A 6628-nucleotide genomic window follows, 5' to 3' on the forward strand; every position below is an offset into this window, starting at 1 on the left:
TGATGATTCTAAATTGACTGCTGATTGAAAATAAGATCGAGCCCTCACTTATGAAAATGAAAGACTTTAGAATAAATATACTTGAGGAGAAAAGCAATACATGTACAAAACAGTGATATCAATGCAAGCCAGGATGTGACAGAGTAACCAAATGAGGGACAAAGGTGAAATGTGTAACACATGCTCAAGGGAAAGGCCAAAGACTGGAGGCAAGGAGAAAACTGTCCTTCTCTTGGCAGACTGTTGTGTTGTTGTTTTTGTTTTTGTTTTTTTTCCTTATCCATTTTCATGGTGGGCAGAAGATGGCCACCCCACAGCTTCCAAGTTTACACATTATGGATGGAACCATAGAGAATGCCTGTTTCTCATGGTCATGACTACAAAATCCCAACAGAGAAAATGACCAGTTTGGTTTAGATCAGGAGTCCACCCCTGCACCAGTCAGCTATGGCCAGGACCTGTCAGTGATCCCTGACTGCCCGTGGACCATATAGGAAGAGGAATCAATTCCTAGAAAAGGGGATGTATTGGCTTGTGAGTTGGACAGATATCCCAAAAGGTACCTGTGAGGTAGAGATATACAGTGACAAACACAGGTGTCAGCCAACAGTAGTACCAAGGCCAGGATTGGCTGTCTGAGTTGAATGGAACCTCACTGTCAGAGTTGTCTACAGGAGGTCCCTTAGGGCATCTTCTAAAACTACCATACCCTGTGATTAAGGTCAATCGAAAACCACAACAACCCAAGACTACGAATGGCCCAGACTCTTCAGGAATAAAGGATTGGGTCACCCTACGAGGGGTAAAGAATCACAACCAGTTGCAGTACTTGCTAAACAGAAAGAGAATACAGAGTAGGTAGTGGAAGAAGGTAGTTATAAATACCAGCTATGACCATGTGACCAGTTATAGAAATAAGGACTGTAATTGTCATGAGTATTTCCTCCATATTTGGCTATGAATACATGTGTCTTTGTTCTCTTTCCTCTCATTATTAAAATAAGATGTATTGACTTTACATCAGTATTTCAATATCGTTAATTTTACATCATAGTATTTAAGTTACCGAATATCAAGAAACACCAGTCAAGGACTTTTCCTCCTCTTCTGGGGAAGGGATTAATGCATTTTTGGTTGTTTGCAGGATAGTTATTATGTTAGAAAGAATTATAACCTTGTTATTGTCTTTATTTGAAAATTAAATATGGTTTAAGGAGAAGCATATGGATGCCAAGTTGACAAGGGGTGGACTTGTGATGGTTAATTTTATGCGTTAATGTGACTGGGTCACAGGATGCCCATATATTTGGCTAAATATTATTGCTGGGTGTGTCTGTGAGGGTGTTTCCAGATGAAATTAGCATTTGAATCAGCAGACTCAGTGAAGCAGTTTGCCCTCCACAACGTGGCAGGCATCATCCAGTCCATTAAGGGCCTGAATAGAACCAAAAGGGGCAGGAAGGAAAAATTCGACCCTTTCTGCCTGAGCGCTTGAGCTGGAACATTGATCTCCTCCTGCCCTCTGCATTCCTGCTTCTCAGACCTTGAGACCTGGACTGGAATCTATATCAACGGTTCTCCTGTTTCTCAGGTCTTTGGACTCAGACTGAATTATACCACTGGCTTCCCTGGGCCTCCAGATTACAGATAACAGTTTATGGGACTTCTCAGCCTCCATAATTGTGGGAGCCAACACTTTATATTAAGTCACTTTCTATATGTATATCCTATTGGTCTGTTTCTCTAGAGAACCCTGCCCAATACAACCTGTGAGCTGGCTCCCCTCATGTCCCCAAGATGGCTGCCACAGTCCTAAGAGTCAAGTATAGGCAACATCCACAGAATAGTTCTTTGGGAGAATTTCTTTTTATCAATGAGGAAAATATTACTCAGAAGCCTCCAGCAGACTTCCCCTTATCTTACTGGTCAGGATTTTACCTAGTGCCCATGCTTAAATCAATCACAGGCAAGAGGAAAAGGACAACCATGGCTGGCTTAGGCCAATTACAATTCACTTCCAGGGCTGAGGAGGGATCTTTCTCCTGTGAAGCATCCAACACTCTGATATCCCCAAGTTTGGAGTTCTATTAGCAAGAGCCATGGGTAGGGAACCACTGGTGCCTACCATAGCCCCCACTTCCAGAAGGGCATTTCCAGCACTAAAAAGAAGATGCCTTCCTTATCAAACAAAGATAGAGCAAGGATTAAAGAGCTGCTTTCACTCAGCCAGCTGTTCCATTCCAGCTATGTGGACAGAACACCTGTGCTGAACTGTGTAAGCACAGACAACTTCAAAATAATTCTGAGTGCTCACCATATGCCAGGCCCTATACTGCACACTGTAGGAGTTGCTGGGCAGGGCCAGGACTGGGTGAGGTGAGACAAGCTAGGCACAAAATTTCAGGAGGCACTCACCCTCAGGGCTGTGCACGTGCAGGTTGGCACTTGAGAGCATGTGCCTCCTTAAATTTTGTGCCTTGGGGACCTCACTTGCCTTACCTAACCTAGCTTCAGCCCTGATGCTGTGTTGTGCCCCCCAGATTCACCACTCCATTCAGAATTAAGGCACCTATTCTCCCAGATGCTGGGACTGTGGATGGCTGGGAGCTCTCAGATGAATCCTTCCTGGAATCTCCCTCAGCTGAAGAGAGCTGCCTTCCCCAAAGTCTCATCCCTTCCTGGAGGCAGCCCCATCTCATAACTGAAGAGCAGAGATTTGAAGGCCCAGCATTCTTGCTTCAGCTTTGGTCAACTCTGCAGGGTCGTCCCACATCGAAAGCAGCCCACAGGACGGATTGAGCCCATGGAACTGTAACTGCATTGCTGTTCAGCTTCTCCTCCTGCCCCAGCTTATTTCCTTCACTCACAAAATTGTTCCCCAGCTACCTTTCAGCATACAAATCTCCATCTCAGAGCCTGTTTCTTAGTGAACTTGTCTGGCAACAGTTGTCTGAAAAAGGTGCAGGAGTTGCCCCCCCCAAAAAAACAGACATTAAAACAGGCTACAATGAGGTCCTCATCTCCATTGATAAGATGAAGCACTAATAGATCCTCAAATGTATTAGCAGCGCAAATATTAAAACTTTCTCTAGGGCGAACTAGGGTGGGAAACAGAAGGGAATGCATTGGCAGGTGCAATTTTTCAAGCATTTGAGAGATGGGGTAAATACTGATCATAAGAAGATCGTAAGAGATGCATTGGAGAAGACAATGAAAGACTGAGTGTGATTAATCCAAACCAATGAAGGCTAAACGTTAACACCAGAAGGCCTCCTTGGAAGCATATAAAGAAACTCTCATATCCTGCAGCCGGAGGGCAGAAAAAACTGAGTGTCAGACCCAGGATTTAATTATAAGAATAGCAGAGGCCCAGAAGAGACTGAATTCTCCACCCACAAGTTGTTCCACATCAGAATCTGGTCTCTGATTAGGAAGAGGCAAGACTCTGGCACTTGGGATGGGAACATATAAGTTGATGTACTAAAAAACCTCAAATCCCCAGATTTCCCTGAATGCTCTGGGTCTGCAGAATTGGCTCACTCCTTCTATCAAAGGCTAGCACTCAACCCTTACCCGAAGATAATGCTGAGGCCTCTTCTTGCAAAACAACACATACTGCCCTGTGGTAGTCAGCCGCAAAGATGGCTCCAATGGCCCCTGTTTCCTGATATTCCCACTCTTCCATAGTCCCCTTTTACCCTGGATGGGGCTGACTTTTGTGACCAAGGATATTGCAGAAATGACCAGGAGTGGCCTCTGACGCTAGGTCATAAAAGACCGTGTGGCTTCCCACTTGTTCTTTTTTGGACCACCCACTTGGGGGGGGGAAGCCAGCTGCTATGTTGTAGGGATACTTAAGCAGCATTATGGAGAGAACCACGTGGCAAGGAACTGAGGCTTCCTGCCAATAGCTGACAAATAACTAAGAATTCCTGCCAACAGTCATGTTAGGAGCCATCTCGGAAGCAGATCCTCCATCTCGTCAAGCCTTCAAATGACTACAGCCCCAGCCAACATCTTGACTGCAACCTCATGGGAGACCTTGAGCCAGAAACACAGAGGTAGGCCATGCCCAAATTCTTGACCCACAGAAATTGGGAGATAATAAATTTTATTGTTTCAAGGTCTTAGATTTGGGAGTAATTTGTCACACAGCAATACAAAACTAATATACTTTCTCAGGATCTACTCCCATCTCCCATCTTGACCATCACATCAATAACTACAGTTAAAGTACAACATAACCTAACTGAGGGAGTACGTACTGGATCTAATAAAAGAAAGGGTTTATGCCCCTCAAATAAACTGCAGGACCCAGCTAGCACATGGCAGCAGGAACTAGGATACTAGGTTTGTGACAGAGGATTTAACACCCCAGAAGACAGTGCTGAGACACATCTAGGGTGAATTTTGGAAGTTTGGAGAAAGCAGTGAAGTAGAAATGCCAGAACTCCCATGGCAAACAGTGGGAAGGGGGATCAAAGTGTTCAGAGGAGTAAGCATGCTAAAGTAGATACACTAAACAAGATGAGGAAATGCACCAGATGACCTTATTCCGTGGGAAGGCACAGAAGACACTCTGTTTATCAAAGTGATGAAGAATGCCCTGGGCACCCGAGAGGGCCACCAACGTCACTGAGAATTAATCACTGGCCACCCTCTGTAAGGCCAGTCTGATGGTAGGAGATGTTATTGTAGAACTGGCCTCACTGATAGCAATGGGGATGGTAGAATCCTGAAGAGGCCAGCTAGCTGCCCTTAACCACCAGAAGCAAGTAGGTCACAATTACCATAACCCATAAAGATGGTACTAGAACACAGGACTTTCAGGGTAAGAGATAAGGGTAATATTCAGTATACAAAGGAAATCAAGGATAGGTGATCAAGAGACTAGGGGCAACCCAATGAAAAGTCATGATCCCTAGTTCAATTTCTGGATCTGAGTCTGTGTTTTGATCTGGAAAATTGACTGAAAGAGAGACAAGGTCCCTAGGAGGGAGGACCTTTAACACCGTGGTAAGTATGTACAGTAATGATTACCTCAATTCATCTCTAAAGGGATCTGTGGTCATTTACCCAGGTAGTTGTATACTTGCAGAAGGAGAAATCCCAAACATTTTGAGGACTGTTAGACATAGGACATAGGTTGACATTGAAACCCAGAGATCCAAAGCAACAGTATGCCCAACCCCCATTAGGGTGGGGTTTATGGGGACCAGTTAGTAAATGGGATCCTGTCTCAGGTTCAGCTCACAGTGGGTATGCTGGTTCCTCTGACGCACCCGGTCGTCCTTTTCCCTGTGCCTGAATATATAACTAGAATGGACACACTAGGTTGTCAGCAGAGCCTCCACATATTACAGTGGGAAAGCCAAGTGGAAGTCTCTGAAACTGCCCTGCCCCACTCCAGCCCAGATAGTAAATTGAAAACAGTATCCGATCCCTAGGGGAATGGCAAATCTCAAAGATGAGGGGGTAGGGGTGATCCCTACCACATTGCCATTTAATTCACCAGTCTGGCCTCTACAAAAGTCAGGTGGGTCATGCAGAATGACTGTGGACCAGGGCAAACTCAATTAAGCACTAGCCCCAACTGCAGCCGCTACGCCAGATGTGATATCTTCGCTAGAGCAGATTAACATTGCCTCAGGTTCATAGTCTGCAGTCACGGATGGGAAGAATGCATTCTTTTCCATCTCTTATCAGAAAGGAAGATCAGAAACCGTTCTCCTTCACTTGGGACAGACAACAGTACACATTGACAGCCTTGCTCAAGGGTGTGTTAACTCCCCCAGCCTCTGCCAAAATATCGTCCAAAGAAGCCTGGCCCCCTGGACATCCTGCAGAACATCATATTGGTCCACTCTACTGGTGACAATGTGTTACTTGGACCTGAGGAGCAAGAAGTGGCAAGTATGTTGGAGGCCTTAGTAATACACGTGCCCTTCAGATGGAAGGAGAAAAATGGTACAAAGATTCGGTGGCTCCCAGCATTGTTGGTGACACAGTAAGTTTCTCATTACAGGCTACGGTGTGGCTGCCAGCCAGTTATGTCACGTTTCTCATACCGAGAGAACAGCAGACAGGGAAAGGAGTCGCCGTTCTGGCATGAATAACTGACCCTGAGAATCAGGAAGTGACGGGGCTGCTTTTACCACTGGGGAACAAGGAAAACTGTGTTGGGCACCCAGGTAAGCCTCCTGGTGTCTCTTAACGGAAAAGGGATAAGTACAGCAGCCGCAGCCCGCTCGGCACCCACCGAGTAAGCCCTTGGTCCAGTTAAGGGGAAGGAGAAGCTAGAATGGGCAGTAGAGAAGGAAGACAATGAGTATCAGTTGCAGCCTCCAGAGCAGCTGCTGTGGTTAAGGCTCTAGTTCATTCCTCTTACAAGTTTCCCCAGGAAAAGAAGCCCCGCAGCCCCAGAGGAGCAATTTGCAGAAGTTATTTACAAAACAAGGGCAGCAGAGGCACAAAGAGTGGGCTGCAGTGGATCTGTGGTGCCTCACCCAGATTTACCACCGCCCTTAGGGCTCAAGCACTCATTCCCCTCACCTGCCAAGAGTGATGGCAGCTGCCAGCTAGTCACTGAATCCTTCCAGGCCTGACCCTCTGCTGAAGAGCTCCTTTG

Source organism: Balaenoptera ricei, chromosome 9 (assembly GCF_028023285.1).
Source record: "Balaenoptera ricei isolate mBalRic1 chromosome 9, mBalRic1.hap2, whole genome shotgun sequence".
NCBI lineage: Eukaryota > Metazoa > Chordata > Mammalia > Artiodactyla > Balaenopteridae > Balaenoptera > Balaenoptera ricei.